The 17,216-nt window shown below is 40.6% G+C and overlaps 1 protein-coding gene across 1 annotated transcript in view; it reads right to left on the bottom strand.

The window, feature by feature from the left end:
- Positions 1-5,165, bottom strand: part of LOC140495785 (gamma-aminobutyric acid receptor subunit alpha-3-like) — a 240,500-nt gene extending 235,335 nt beyond the window's left edge. Inside the window, exon 1 of the mRNA XM_072594888.1 lies at positions 4,700-5,165. The gene's annotated coding sequence lies outside the window, so the exon portion shown is untranslated. The remainder of the gene's footprint in view (positions 1-4,699) is intronic.
- Positions 5,166-17,216: the final 12,051 nt, after the last annotated feature.

A 17,216-nucleotide genomic window follows, 5' to 3' on the forward strand; every position in this document is an offset into this window, starting at 1 on the left:
TTCCATCACTAACATCTCATCAACATTTCATTAAGCCTGTGTCATCAGTGACACTGCAGCCACAAGATGAAGTTGGTGGAACATAACATTGATTTTAAAATGAAAATGCAGCCAAATGTAATCTGATATATCATGTGTATTATCATGACCTTGGGTCCATCCATGACATTATGACTATGAGTTATCAGTGACATTGTGGCAATGTGACATCACATCTATGGGTCATCAGTGACATCACTACTTTATGTCATAACAAAACATAGGCAATTCAGCCCTTCAATGTGCTGAGGCATTCAAATAAGATTATTGATCCTTTTGCTCTGGTCTCAATCTAACTTTACTGTCTCACCTTCAAGAAGTCTTGATTTTTTAAAAAATCTCTCTCAGCCTGAGGAAATTCTCTGACCAAGCCTCTACATTCTGAGGATGAGAATTCTGCCATCTAACAACCCTTTGAGAGAAGACATTTTTCTTCGTCAATTAAATTACATGCATTTATCATTGAAATTACATTTTGTCCTCCTAGTTGTAGTCACCTCTCAAAAAGGTAACATTTCCTCAGCTCCTATCCAGTCAATTCCTCTCAGGATCTTATAAGTTTCAGGGAGATTGCTTCTCAATCTTCAAAACTCCATTTGGTAAAGGCCTAACCTATTCAACATTTCTACATAGAAGAATACCTCATCCCAGGCATGAGTTAATAGACTGTTGCCTGAGCTGCTTCTAAGGCTCAGTAATTAGTGATGCCTCGTGGCACTAGGGAACCGGGTTCAATTCCATCCTCGGGTGACTGTGTGGAGTTTGCACCTTCCCCCTGTGTCTGAATGGGTTTACTTCAGGTGCTCTGGTTTCTTCCCACAGTCCAGAGATGTGCAGGCTAGGTGGATTAGCCATAGGATTTCAGGGCTACAGGGATAGGGTAGGGGGTGGGTCTGGGTGAGATGCTCTTCAGAGGGTTGGTGTGGACTTGATGAGTTGAATGGTCTGCTTCCACACTGGAGAGGTTCCTTGATTTAACATACTTTTTAAAAAAGTAATCCAAACTTGTACATAGTACACGAGATGTGATCTACCCATTGCTTAGTACAACGATAAAAAACTTCCTAATTTTACATTGCATTTTCATATTATCAACAGCCTGTTACTTTCCTAATCTATGTATTCTATCTCAATGAGATTCACATAACAAAACACCAAGATCCTTCTATAACATGGAGTTCTGTAATCTCTCTCCATTTACGCAGATAGCTGCTTTTTTATTTTTGCTGCTGAAGTGAACAATCTCATATTTTGCTACATTTTGCTCCACCTGCCAATTTTTTGCCCAATCAAAACATCTGTCTGGATTCTTTATCCCTCTACTTTATTCTGAAAAATGTTTGACAAATTACTTTCTTACTTAAGTTGACACCATTAATGCACCATATCTTTGTTACCTGCATTCATGTCTTTGATATCGGCTGTAAGTAATTGATGCCACATTACTGATCCCTTGGCACTCAAATTGTTCCATCTTGCCAAGCAGCCTTATCTATTCCCAACTTCTAGTTTGTCCGCCAATAATTGTCCATGCTAATCTCTCCTTACACCAAGTGCTGGTATCCTGTGCACCAGCCTTTAATGTGCTTTTTGGAAATCTACATTGACCGCATCTACCTGTCTCACCTTATCAATCTTGTGGATCCACCATTATTTTAATAAACTAGTTAAAAATGATATCATTTCACCAAACCATATTGACACTGTCTGATCACATTGCAATTTTCTAAGTATCCTGGCACAATCTTCTTGTTAAAGGATTCGAGCAATTTCAATATGACAGATGTTAGGTTAAATCGCCCATAGTTTTTAACTTTCCACCTTTTTGTCTTCCTCTTTTCTTGAATAAAGATGTTACATTGGCTACTTTCCAATATAAGTGGTACCATTCTAGAATTGAAAAAATTTTAGAAAATTAGAACAAATGCATCTGCTATCTCTGCGGCCACTATTTTTAAGACCTTAGGGTGTTGACTATCTGGTCTCTTTTTACCTTATTCCTTCACAGGATGTGGACATCACTGGCCAGCCAAGGATTTATTGCCCATCCTGAATCGCCTCGAGGTTCACTAAAAGTCAACTGCGTTGTTGTTATGGGGATATAGGTACAACAGTGTGCCCAACATCCTTTCCTTGTTAATGGTGATTGTTTTAAATTCCTCCCAGTTATCCATCTCATGACTTTCAATTGTGTTCGGGAAATTTTCTAAATTTTCTACCACAAAGACAACAAAAAAAATTCAAAGCCTCTGCAGTTTTTGTATTCTACAATCAAATTCCAAGCTCTTTCTCCAGAAGATCAGCACTAGCTTTAGTTATTGCCTTTCCAGTTAGTTTATATGGAAACTCTATCTACCTTTTATATGTCCAACTCACTCACTCATTCACATATTCCACTTCCTCTTTCCAAAAAAACCTAATTTCACATGTAATCTTCTGACATACTACCAAATTTTACAGATTTCATCATGTTTCTTTCAATCTAATAAACTCCTGAACATCTTTATGTGGTCACAGATAAAGATACTCCTCAGCGAGTTGTTCTTCCTCATTGGGAATAAATCTTTGTTGAGTTAAGTCTTTTTTTAAGTGTCTACAACTGAATTGCTTCAGTTCAACATTCTAGCCTAGACTTCCCATTTATGTTAACTAGCTATGCCTTCATGCGATTATAATCATAGGAGGTCTAAAAACTACTCCCCCCAAATGACCTTTTACCATTAGTATTGCTTATCTCCTTCTGAACTGATTATATTGCTTGCCCTTTCAAGCTAAGTTCATCTCTCAGTGCTGTACTAATGACATTCTTAATTAACAGAGCTAGTCCACCATCTTTTCCTATGTACCTAACTTTCTGAAATGTCAAATGCCCTTTAATACTCAAGCCCCAGCCTTAGTCACCCTGTAACCCTGTGTATAATGACTATCAGTTCATATAAATATATATCTCTGTGTGACCTATTCATCCATTTTGTTACCAATGCTGTGTGCAGAATTCTGACTTTATCTTTTTACCCTCTTTTCAATCTTTGGCCTTATCTGCTGGTACATTTTTGAGTTTATATGTGGTGTACCTCCTTGCCAAACTTTGGTGATAATTTACAGAACCACTATCCTGCTATATTACTTTAGTTGTATCCCTTTGAGAAACCACATCATATCTCACATAATGCTTTCCTCCAACTATTTAGCTTAAAGCCATGACATCAGAGCCATGTGACACCAGTGACATGTGGCATTAGCAACATCAGATTGGCACAATAAATATTCCTGAAGCTGGTGATGTATTAACCCCGCGGGACATTAATGTGTGTGGGTTTCTTTTGTTGGGTCTATGTTAAACCGTGTTTTCAAAACTCCTTATTACACCAAGCAGCTTTAGATTTGTTGTAAATGTCCAGATGGTTATGAACAAGCCAATGAAAGGATAATCATCTCTCCTGCAGAACAGCAGTTTCCGAATTTTTATGGTGAAGGGGTTTTGCATCTCAAGTAAACATCTGGCTTGTTGTCCCTTTTTGATTATTGTCAACGGTGCGTGGGAACGATAGGAGTTATGCTTGTTGTGTAGTCAATGCTTCCAGTTTTAAGAAATAAATCAAAGACATTTAGAAAGTAAATCATGTCAGTTGTTTATTTTGTTGCCAGAAACAAAATGAAGACAAATTGTATAATGTCAGGGTGTAAATAAGGTCCGTACACACAAACTGTCGGAACCTTCGTTGTGTGAAATTCGAGGCCACCTTTTTTGTGAACTCAGGGGGCTAGGATGTTTTTGACAGGTGCTGTATTCAGAGCTTGCACCATGACTACGAGGAAATCAGATGAACCCATTTGAGCTGCGAACAATGACAAAATATAACAGGATACAGATGTGTACAACACGGGCACAGCAGCAAAAGGGAAAAGGGAACCCTTGTCTTCCTGAAACACTCCAAACTGAGCGAACCTTCAAATCCTACAGTCACAACATCTACCTCTTCTGCAAATGCACATGCCACAAACACTTGGCTCCATTCTTGTAGTCCCGTACCATTCTTTTTTTTACTGCATGTTTGCATCAATATCCTAACATGGAGAGCACAATGAAATGTCAAGCAGAGTTGGCACTCTGCTATATCTTGTATTTATGGGGAAACTGCAGAAGTGAATCCAGTACTGATTACAGCAGCAGAAGCCTACAACAATAGAAACGATTTACATTTCTTTATACAGTAAACAGTCACTTGGATCAGTGCTTACTATAGCTGTACCTTTCAAATCCAGTCTCTCTGCTCCATGACATTCCCCCCAGCTGGAAGAAGTTGATCACAATTTAGAACAATTTTTTTTCTTTTATTCCATCCAGCTTCAATGTCCACACTCCCCAACACAAACAAAAACATGTACTTTTTTTCTTTGTGAACTTAAATTTTAAACAGGATGTTTTGCTGGACGCACTGTTTCTCAGTGAAGAGTCAGAAACGAACTCAGCATACTTAAACGTTGAATTTTTGTTTAGTGAGGGACGATTCACGTTAAAGACACATTCTCAGAATACAAGCAACATTATACTCCCCTTCGGGCTCTAAGTTTGCCCCATAGTTTAACTCCTTGTTTTTCAACATTTTCAAACACAAAAGAGATTTTAAAAAAACAACTGATACATATTACTGCTCACCTTTCAAAATGATTTATATTCTCAACACCCTTTGGATAACGGGAAGCAATTACTTTGTTTCATCCATCCTGCATTCCTCTTTCTCTCTCTCTCCCTCTCTCTTCATTCTCTGAAGCTAGATCTCTAATACATATTTGTGGAGCCGTCCCCTTCTGCACTTCACCCTCAGAGCGTATTTTTTCAAATAAACTGATTCAGGCTGGAGTCCGACATGCTGCAATTCAAACCCCATGCATTAACACATTTTCGGATCCATGGTCACTGCACTCTGACTCTTCCAGCCAGCTGGATGCTGACGTTTGAAGATGCTGACTTTTTCAGACAATCCTTGATTATTATTTTGTCTGGAATTGGATTCACAAATTCAAACATCTCTCCTCTGCTCTGACAGAATGCACTGCATTCAGCTCAAACAGCAAGCCAGACTAGCACTGCAAGCAGACTACACAATAAGCAATCGCTCAGCTCTTACCAGTGTCGGATTTTTTTTTAAAATGCATATCCTGGTGTTGGTGCAGTCTTACTAATATCCCACAGTGTGTCTGCGAGATGTTGTTTCTGGAAAGAAACGATTATGTGTACTCGCTGCTTTATTTCTTCCCCACTGTCAGTGGCAGACCAGATTCCCCCTGGAGGTGGAATCAGTGATGTCTGTTAAAATCACCAAATGCACATAGACAAAAATACAGACACACACTTGGACAGAAACACACACACATAGACACAGACAGACAAACAGAACAAAATACATGCATACATACTCAAAGGCACACAAAATCACACACACACATGCTTTCTCTCACACCCCACACATGCATGTTGACATAGAAACACACCCCTATATACAATAGTTAGAAAGCATTCATATCTCAAAGCATGTGCACAGATGTGTGTGTCTCTCTCTCTCATGCGTACACACATACCTATATTCACCCAGATGCAGATACGTAGTCTCAAATCCACCAACTCTCATATAACTTCGGATATAACCACACTCACATTCACACATACACGCACCTTCCCACTAGTACACACACACAGACACACATACATATACTGCAAATATGCTCTCCCCTGGTGACCTGTATAAGCACACACACCCTGCACAAATATCCCCTTCCCCCAATGACCCATATACATAAAATATATTACACACACAAATACATACGTTCAGGAGCAAACATACACAGATTACACACACAGTCTAGACATATTATTTTGGAAATATCACTGTGACTCCCTGTTTCAATTCTATTTACATTCATCAGGCCCAATCCTGTTTATCTGGTGCACTTAATACCCACTGAGGAATTATAAAGAGGGATTTTCCATCACTATGGTAACCGAGGTAAGGCTGATGAAACATCTTCCACATCTTTCTTCTTTTTCTTTTCACTTTGTTTTATTTTCATCTGGCATCAATTATCTTGTCTTCATCCTTTTCTTTTAATTTCTACCATCCTTTTCTTTTTATCTCTGGCTGCTTGCTAATTCTGAAGTTTTCTCCCACTCTTTTTATTCCAATCCTATCTTTTGCTGTGTTGCTCTTTGTTATCCTACATATTTTTCCATGTGTCAGACATGTCACTACCCAAAGAGTCTGTGTAACCCTGATAATCAATACACTGAAGTACTAAGCATAGAGCTTCACTTTCATCCAGTCTGTGTTTGACAAATAGTAATTAATGGAAAAATGGACAGAATATCTTTGACCTGCAATTAGACTGGAGATTGCACAATGTCTGTCATCATACATTTGCAGCTTATTTACAGTGACTGAGAAGCTGTTCTTTGACAACCCTCATTTTTGAATAAGCAGAAACATCAATACAAAAGAGTGACACTACAAACTGAGAGGGTAAAGTCAGAACCAACTGGGGAATGTCCGAGTCGGTGCCAGATAGAGCCCCCAGGGACAGACAATAATGCTCAATAAAGACAAGAGTATATACTGGAGTCAGGTAAGATTTTAGACATGACAGAACTAGATATAGTTTTAGGTGTGACAATGTTTGACATAATGATATGCATTATGCTACAGCAAAGGGTGTTACATACATCTTCCTGTTCATGGGACACATGTACCATTAATAAGGCCAGAACCTATGACCATTCTTGTGCTCTTGAAGTCATGATGGCAAACTGCATTTTTAAACAACCGCAGTCCATTTCGAGCAGGTGCAGAACAGCATTTCAGGATTTTGACCCAATGACAGTGAAGGAACAGCAACATCGTTCCAAATGACTGTGCAGCTTCGAGAGGAACTTGTATGACTTGATGGTGTTCCCATGCAGCTCCTGCCCTATCCTTCTAGGTGGTTAAAAATACAAGTTTAGAAAGGGCTGTTGAAGAAGTCTTGGTGAGTTATGGCAATGCATTTTGTTAATGGTACGTACTGCTGCCAATGTGCATTGATAGTGGAGGGAGTGAATATTTAAGGTTAGATTAGATTATATTACAGTGTGGAAACAGGCCCTTCGGCCCAACAAGTCCACACCGACCCACCGAAGCGCAACCCACCCATACCCCTACATTTATCCCTCACCTAACACTACGGGCAATCTAGCATGGCCAATTCACCTGACCTGCACATCTTTGTGACTGTGGGAGGAAACCGGAGCACCCGGAGGAAACCCACACAGACACAGGGAGAACTTGCAAACTCCACACAGTCAGTCGCCTGAGTCGGGAATTGAACCCGGGTCTCCGGCGCTGTGAGGCAGCAGTGCCACTGTGCCACCCACAAGGTGTTGGATATGTTGCCAGTCAACCTGATTGCTTTATCCTAGGTAGTGTCAACTAATGTTGTTGGAGTTGCACTCATCCAGGCAAGTGAGAAGTGTTCCATCAAACCTCTGACTTGTTCCTTGGACAAGCTTTGGGGAATCTGAAGGTGCCTACTTGTTGTGAATTTCCTGGCTTCTGACCTGCTCTTGTAAAATATTTATCCAGTTGGCTAGGTTTCTGGTCAGTGGTAACCTTGAGAATGTTGAGGCTGGGGGATTCAGTAATTATAATGCTAAGCAGTTCAAAGAGGTAATGGTTAGATTCAGTCTTTTTTTATTGCACTAATATATCTTGCTGCTTATCAGCCGAGGGCTGGATATTGCTCATGTCTTGCTGCATTTGTTCATGAACTGCATCAGTCTCAGTAGAGTTGTAAATGGTGCTGAACTATGTGCAATCATCAGTAAACGTCCCTACTTCTGACCTTATGTTAGAGGGATTGTCATTGATGAAGCAGCTGAAGATGGTTAGACTTAGTACACTACACTGAGGAACTCCTGCAGAGATGTTCTTGAGCTGAGATGACTGACCTCCAACATTCACAGCCATCTTCCTTTGTGGTTGGTACGATTCAACCATAAGAGTTTTCTCCTTGAATCCCATTGACTCTCACTTTGCTCGGACTCCTTTGCAACGTATGGGGGTCAAATGCTGCTGATGTCAGGATGTCTCATTTCATCATTGGGATTTTGATCATTTGTCCATAATGTGATCTGGCTGAGTGGTCATGGAAGAAGATAAACTGAGGGTTGCTGTATAGGTAATTGGTGAGTGTGCATTGCTTGATAACAGTGGTGCTGACAGTTTCCCTTGGGATTTGTCCAGCTTTTTTGTCAACATGGCAATTTTCCACTTTGCTGGTTAATGCCAGTGTTATAGCTGCATTGAATCATGTTGGCTAGAAGCCTGGCCAGTTCTTGAGAACTGGACTTCAATACGAAGATGTAATGTGGTTGGTACTTATAGCCTTTGCTGTAACCAACCCATTCATTTCTCCCACCAGAGCGGCACGGTGGCACAGTGGTTAGCACTGCTGCCTCACAGCGCCAGAGACCTGGGTTCAATTCCTGCCTCAGGCGACTGACTGTGTGGAGTTTGCACATTCTCCCTGTGTCTGCGTGGGTTTCCTCCAGGTGCTCCAGTTTCCTCCCACAGTCCAAAGATGTGCAGGTTAGGTGAATTGGCCATGCTAAATTGTCCATAGTGTTAGGTAAGGGGTAAATGTAAGGGCATGGGTGGGTTGTGCTTCGGCGGGTCGGTGTGGACTTGTTGGGCCGAAGGGCCTGTTTCCACACTGTAATCTAATCTAATACCCTCAGTTTCGTTTCCACCTCGAGCAGTGGTCAACATGCAGATCCATCAGTTCCCAGAGGTCAGTACGTGGGAATCAGCAAGAGTTTGCTTGTCCACGTTTGGACCTTAACAGAAGCCTTAGTCAGTGTTGAGGACTCCAAAGGTAACTTCCTCCAAACTGTATACCACAGTTTTGCCACACAATATATACCCAGGAATGATCAATGGGGCATTGGTTGTATTAATTCAATCGAGGTAAAAACAATGACTTAATTCAATCGGGCTATTTCATAACTAATCAATGGGACAGCATTCCCAATTTTGGTCTTTGATGAAGAGAATGTCACAGAGTTGGATCCACATTTGCGATTTCCAGTACTGAGGTCTGGTTTACTTTGGTTGAATGATAATCTTGTCAGTGTAAGGCAGAAGCATGGTGTAAGAATTACATAAAATGATGGGTTTGACAGTTAATTAGGACAATAAATGTGAGGAGATCAGGTTAAGGAATAGATGTGATAGTTTGGTAGAATGATAGGTGTTGGCATAAGGTAGAATGATAGGTGTAAGAACAACGTAGATGGATGTGAGAGTACTATTTAGAATAATACCTGTCATAAACTTACACAGAATGATGGATGTAGCAGAATTAGGTTGAACAGTAAGGCTGATGTAAAAATGCGTGAGGCATACATTGAATGATTGGTGTTGCAATATATACATAAAATACTCGATATGACAGACCTGGTTTGTAGATAAAGCTGAGAAAATTAGAATAATGTATAACATATACTTTTCAGAACAGAGATGAAAGAACTTGGCAGGTTTTACAGTATTTTACTGTGACACTAATGATTAAGGTAAGCTAGCATGCGTTGCTCCTGCATTAAAATCACAGAGAAAATGTAGAGAATAAATGTTGATGGGAGGAGGATAAGGTGAACATTGTTTCAGAAACTCAAAGACATAATGGTGGGAAGCACATAGGTCAAGATTTGCTCCATTCAATCCATCTAGTTGCTAGGAGACCACATATCTAACTTGCAAGGCCATAAGTGGGCTGGTATTCTAATACAGGATAAAAGAGCCAGACTTTTACAGGAAAATAGAGAGACAAGAAGGACATGCAGGACAGAGGTGGAGAGTTTAGGATCAATGTTCTATTTCAGAGACCCAGCAATCCATAAGTTAACATACAATCCGTACACTAGTCATCCTTCTTTAGCAACAATGTAAAATATTTGAATAGGCTGTGCGCAACATTTTTTTTAAAAAGGAGACATTGTAAGGGAATGCTCTATATTGTGTCAATTTGTTGGTTATTGATTAGACTAGATTCCCTACAGTGTGGAAACAGGCCCTTCAATCAACAAGTCCACACCAACCGTCTGAATAGTAACCCACCCGGACCCATTTCCCTCTGACTAATGCACCTAACACTATCGGCAATTTAGAATGGCCAATTCACCTGATCTGCACATCTTTGGACTGTGAGAGGAAACCCACACAGACATGGGGAAAATGTGCAAACCCCACACAGACAGTGACCCAAGGCTGGAATCAAACCTGGAACCCTGGTGCTGTGCCACTTAATGTGATGTGTACCAAAATAGAGTGAAAAGTGTAATTTTGCATGCTATCCAGGCAAATCATACCTTATCAGGTACATCAGGGTAATAGAACAGAATACTGAATATATTTTCATGAGTGCCTCCTGCCCCAGATTCTTGAGTAGCATAAATATAAACTTTGCCCTCTCCAAAGGTTAGAGCTCTCATGGTTAGAACACTTGAAGCTTAAAGTAACACACAAACATGCAAATTTAATCTGCTTGGAGCATGTGGAGAAAGCGGGATGTGTGAATTTGCATGATCTGTAATCCTGTAATGATATAACTGGGTGGGCTTGGGGTGGTGGGGTGGGGTAGCGGGAGGGATGGTTCCAACCAAAATAGATCCACAGTTTCAAAGGCAATTGGATGGACACTGACAGAAATAACCCTGAAAGACAATGTGGTGAGACTGACTGGATTTAAGGACCACTATGGATTTGATGGAAGAAACAGCATCCTCTGTGACTCTATGAGAAGAATGCTACAAGACCATTCCTGTTATTAATCAATGGATAATGAAATCTGTGGAGTTGGTTAGCTCATTTGGCTAGCCAGATGGTTTATCATGCAGAGTGAAGGCTCAATTCACACACTGGCTGAGATTACTATGAAAATCCTGCCTTCTCAACCTTCCCCTCACCTAAGATGTGGTGGCCCCCAGATTAAACCACCATAACCAGTGCAATTAGGGATAAATAACAAACGTTAACCTTGCCAGTGATGACTACAGCCCATAAAAGATTAGAATCCATAAAATTTAAACAGGCTATAACTATCAACCAGCTCGGAAGGAGGTTAAAATGCTAAGCATTGAGTTGCATTTTAAACTGGAAAATTGTAATGCTGTGACTGTGCTCTTATAAGAACAGCAAATTATTAAAATAAAAACACAATTAGTAGCAGACAGACATCACAGCCAGAGGCTACAAATTCGACTCAACCAAAGCTTCTGAACTGAGAGTGATTGTATCAAAAGTTAAAACCCTCAGTTAGTGCAGAAAACGGACACAGCACAATGTGAGCTCCAGCAGTAGGTTATTTTCAGCCCAAAGGGTGTTTTAATCATGGAAGCCAATTGGTAAAGGATGATACTGGAGTCAATCTTTGCTCAGTCTTACATTTATTTACAGAAAGTTGTATTACTGGCATGTACCTCTGACCTCAACTATGCCACAGTTGCAGTATATGTCTCTTTATATCCTTTCAAACTATAAATTTAAATGATCAAACTTAATTAACCAAGTTTAAGAATGACAGTCCCTTAAAAGGGTACATGAACATCTGAGATTTTTAATAACCTGTTGGAAATATACTGATAGTCTGCTGGGGGCAGTTAGGATTTGAATTTAGGCCAAGTAGGGATAGTACCATTACTCCTGACATACACGAAGCTCCTCAAGCAGTAATGAGACTAATACAATTTGTAAAAATAAAGGAGGAAATGACATCGGACTTATTAACATGACACGGTGAATGTTTGTTAAGTTGTTGAATTAGAAAAGAATAGCAGTGCTAAAACCTAATCAGGACCAGATCGGGAGTATCCCAGAACTTTGTGGGAAGCTAGGGAAGTGACTGCTGGGCACCTTGAAGAGATATTTGTATCGCCAACAGTGATGGTGAGATGCTAGAAGACTGTCACTGGAGAACATGGTGCCATTATTTAAGAAAGGTGGTAAGGAAAAGCCAGGGGAGTGTAAATAAGTGAGCCTGATGTCATTAATGGGTAAGTTATTGGAGGGGATTCTGAAGGACAGGAATTACATGCATTTGGAAAATCAAGGACGGATTAGGGTCAATCAACATGGCTTTGTGTGCGCGAAATCATATCTCATTGACTTGATTGAGTTTTTTTGAAAAAGTGATAAAGTTAATGAAGACAGAATGATTATCTACGTGGACTTCAGTAAGACGTTTGACAAGGTTCCACATGGTAGACTGGTTAGCAATGTTGATCACATGGAATCCAGGAAGATTTGGTTATCCATTTGGATACAAAATTGGCTTGAAAGTAAGGGACAGAGGGAGAGGTTTTCCTTTACTGGAGACCTATGACCTATGGTGTGCTGCAAGGATCAGTGCTGGGTCCAATGCTTTTTGTTACTTTTGTAAATGATTTAGATGTGCCTATAGGAGGAATGGTTAGTCATGTTGTAGGTGACACCAAAATCGGTAGTGTACTTGACAGTGAAGAAGGCTATCTCAGAGTACAATGAGACTGTGATCAGGTAGGCAGATGGGCCGAGAAGTGGCAGTTGGAATTTAATTTAGATAAATACACATTTTGGTTTGGGAAATCAGGTGGGGTGCTGAAGAGTGTTGTGAAGCAAAGAGGCCTTGGGGTGCAGGTTCATAGTTCCTTAAAGTTGGTGCCACAGGCAGATAGGATAATGAAGGCAGCGATTGGCATGCTTGCCTTTATTGGTCAGTGCATTGAGTATAGGAGTTGGGACGTCATGTTGCAGCTGTACAGGACATTGGTTAGGCCACTTTTGGAATACTAAGTTTAATTCTGTTCTCCTTGCTACAATAAAGATGTTGTTACACTTGAAAGGGTGCAGGAAAGATTTACAGGATATTGCTGGAGCAGGACAGTTTGAGCTACAAGGAGAGGCTAAATAGGCTGGGGCTATTTTCCCTGGAGAGTCAGAGGCTGAGGGGTGATCTTGTAGACCTTGTAAAATCATGAGAGGCATGGGTAGAGTAAATAGCCAAGGTCTTTTTCCTTGTTGAGGGGAGGGGTTCAGAGTTACAGGACATAGGCTTAAGGTGAGAGGAAAAGATTTAAAAGGGACCTGCGGGGCAATACTTTCATGTAGACAATCTTGCGTGTATCACATGAGCTGCCAGAGGAAGTGGTGAAGGCTAGTAAAATTAAAGCAGTTAGAATGCATCTGACTGGGTACATGAACAAGAAGAGCTTAGAGGAGCCTGGGCCAAATGGGACTAGATTAGGTTAGGATTTCTGGTTGGCATGGAGAGAAGGGTCTGTTTCTGTGCTGTACAACTGTATGACTCGATGACTTGAAAAGCAATTTAAGCCTCCAGGCATCTTGGCTTTGATGTATGCAATATTTTAAGCCTTTCAATTAATGTCCTTTCGAGAAGTGTGAGCAGTTGTAAATTGTTTTCTTCTCTCAAGGCTTATACAGTATACATGCAAATTATTTTTGATATACATTGTGTTATACTTTTGATTTAAATTGGAAGACTGATGGTTCATCTTGTGATGTGGGAATGTCACATAAAAAAGATTGCCCCTCACTGATTAAAACTCCATTCACTGATACTTAAGCTGCATAGAAGTGTGGGTATGGTTGTTCAATGTATTCACCTTAATGTAAGATTGTGCACCCTACACTGGAAAATATTTATGGATGCACATTTTAGGTTGAAAATGTTTGCATGAATATATATCGACTAAAATTTACTCACGTAACTTACAAAAAATAAGATTCAGCCTTGAAGTATGACAATGAACAGTTGCTATGGTGTGTAGCTGTGCATACACCTTCAAAACACTTGGATTTAATTGCATCACTGCTGAAAATTGTTACTGCTTTATTCAGTTTCAATTAGAGATTCACAGCCTCATTTCAAATCAAGAGCAAAACAAAAAAAAATGTTTCAGTGTCTTTAACATCCAAAAATGACCTGGGGTGATTTATAGGAGTGGTGGCAAATAAAATGTGACACTTCCCCAACAAAACATAGTGAAGGCTGAAGATCAGACATAAAAACAAAACATGTGGGAACACTAGGCTCCCTTGGGGGTATCCATGTAAGGGAAACAGAGTTAAAGGGTAAAACCTTCCACTCTGGTAACAAACCTGAAGATAGAGAGGGCACGTAATTAGGCAGGAAGGGGGTACACCTTTGTCGGAAACAGTTTTGGGGGATCTCCTTTCTTGCCTGTGCTGGAATTGAAATGTTAACTCTTTAATAATCACCACCACAGGGTATAATGCCATTGCTGCTTGGATTAATCCCACATCAGGTGGACCTGTCTCTCCACAGTGTTGCGCTGCAATTAAAACTGGGCGATGAGTTTGTCACCCCTTGGGGGCAAGACATGGAGTTCCTCCAAAAGTGCTCAGTGCCCAGTTGAGAAGCAAGACATCAGGAAAGAGATGCAGTGAGAGCCTTGTCTTCCCTGAACTGCCCTTGCTGATGATCTCCTGCACCCCACCTATCCTGCACTACTTACCTGACTAAGAAAGGCAAATATCCTATATGCCTTATTAACAACCTTATCTACCTGCCCTGCTGCCTTCAAGAATCTATGGACATGCACACCAACGTTCCTCTGATCCGCTATACATTCCAGAGTACTACTGTTCAATGTGTACTCCCAAAATGCATCACCTTATACTTTTCAACTGATCATATTTCTGACATTCATAGCTCAATCATTAATGTACATAACAAGCAGCAAGGGATCCAGCACCAATCCCTGCAGTATGCTAGTGGACACAGGCTTCCACTCACAAAAACCACCCTTTGACCATTACCCTTTGCTTCCTGACACTAAGTCAAATTTGGACTCAATTTGTCAAATTGCCCAGGATCCCAAGGACTCTTAGCTTCTTGACCAGTCTACCATGTCAGACCTTGTCAAAGGCTTTACACCAATCCTTGTAGATGACATCAACTGCATTACCCTCATTTACCCACCCTGTCCTTGAAAAACCCAATCAAACCTGTCACTCCATCTGACAAAACCATGCTGACTACTCTTGACTAATCCTCACCTATTCAAATGGATATTAATTCTGTCCTTCAGAATTATTTTCAATAGTCTTTCTACCACAGATGTTAAATTCACTGGTGTGTAACTTCCTGCTTTATACCAACCACCATTCATTAATAACGGTACCAAATTAACTTTTCTCCAGTCCTTTCAGACCTCCCATCTGTCCAGAAAGAATTTGAAAATTAACCTGAGAGCCCCTGCAATCTCCTCCTTTGCCAGAGAAAGTGGTCAAGTCTGGTACAATTACAACATTTAAAGGACATTCGGTCAGATACATGGAAAGGGAAGGTTTAGAAGGATATGAGCCAGCTGCAGGCAAATGGACCTACTTCAGTTTAGGATACCTGATCAGCATGGACCAGTTGGATTAAAGGGTCTGCTTCTATGCTATATGACTCTTTAATTCCACAGCAGCCTGGGATTCACCTCATCTGGTCCTGGGAATGGATTCAATTTTGAGCATCCAAAACTGCCAATATCTCCTTCTTCTCAAATGTGAATATATTTAACTATCTCAGAATCCTCTCCTTTGATTTTACCTATATTGGTGTTCTTCATAATGAATACAGATATAAAGTACAGTACTGAATTGAACGTTCAATGTCAACATTGACCACTTTGATCGCTAATGGCCCCTCTCCTTCCCTGACTATTCTTTTGCCACTAACATACTAAGGAGACACCTTAGTATAAGTACTAAGAATTTTCTTAGTATTGCTCAGTAGTGTTCTCTCATGTTCCTTCTTTGCTCTCCTAATTCTCGGTATTTACCATTTTATTCCTTATTAAATCCTCCACATTCCTCAATAACCAGGGTTCTATGGAATGTTTGCTCCTGTTCTTCATCTTTACAGGAACATGTTGGCCTTGCATGATTTCTTTTTGAAAACTCCCATTGCTCTGATGGAGAAATTCCTACAAGTCATTGTTCTGAGTCCATTTTAACCATATGTCTGCCTTATCATATTAAAATTAGCCTTCCTCCAATTATTTCTGGTCCATCCTTGTCTTTTCCAGTCACAGCCTAAAATTTACTGAGCTACAGTCACTATGACCAAAATGCTCCCCCACTGCCATATCTATCACATACCCAGCTTAATTTCTAAAATTAGCTGAAGTACTTCTTTTGTAGGATGTTCTATAGAGCTTATAAAACTCTCCTGTACACATTTGAGGAAGTTGAAATCCTCTGCTATTGTTATCCTATTATTTTCATATTTCCCTGAGATTTGCCCGACATGTCTGTCTTTCTATCTCTTTCTAGCCATTTGTGAGTCTATAATATACCCTTCTGGGGGAGGCATGGCCTAGTGGTATTATCGCTTACCTGTTAATCCAGAGACCCAGGTAATGATTAGATTAGATTACTTACAGTGTGGAAACAGGCCCTTTGGCCCAACAAGTCCACACCGCCCCGCCGAAGCGCAACCCACCCATACCCCTACATCTACCCCTTACCTAACACTACGGGGAATTTAGCATGGCCAATTCACCTGACCTGCACATCTTTGAACTGTGGGAGGAAACCGGAGCACCTGGAGGAAACCCACGCAGACACGGGGAGAACGTGCAAACTCCACACAGTCAGTCGCCTGAGGTGGGAATTGAACCCAGGTCTCTGACGCTGTGAGGCAGCAGTGCTAACCACTGTGCCACCGTGCCGCCCACATTGGTATGTGGTCTGCAGTTACATGCTAGCCAGAACAGGTAAGGACAGCAAATTTCTTTCCTTAAAACAACATTAGTGAACCAGATAAATTTTTCTAGACAATCAACCACAGTTTCATGGTTATAATTAGATTCATAGTTCCAGACTTTTATTGGATTCAATTTCCACTATCTACCATGGTGTAATTTGAACCTGGTTTTCTGGATTATGAAGCTACAATAATACCATCAAGCTATCATCTCCATAACTAATTGAGGACCTTTTAAGATATCATCCCTCATTATTGAAATAATTCACTTCGGGATAGACACTGTGACACCAGCTCCTGTTTTACACTCATCCCTGTCTCTTGTAAAGATTCGGTACCCTGGAATATTGAACTGCCAGTCTGTCCTCTGCCTT

This window comes from Chiloscyllium punctatum, chromosome 25, assembly GCF_047496795.1.
Source record: "Chiloscyllium punctatum isolate Juve2018m chromosome 25, sChiPun1.3, whole genome shotgun sequence".
Lineage (NCBI taxonomy): Eukaryota > Metazoa > Chordata > Chondrichthyes > Orectolobiformes > Hemiscylliidae > Chiloscyllium > Chiloscyllium punctatum.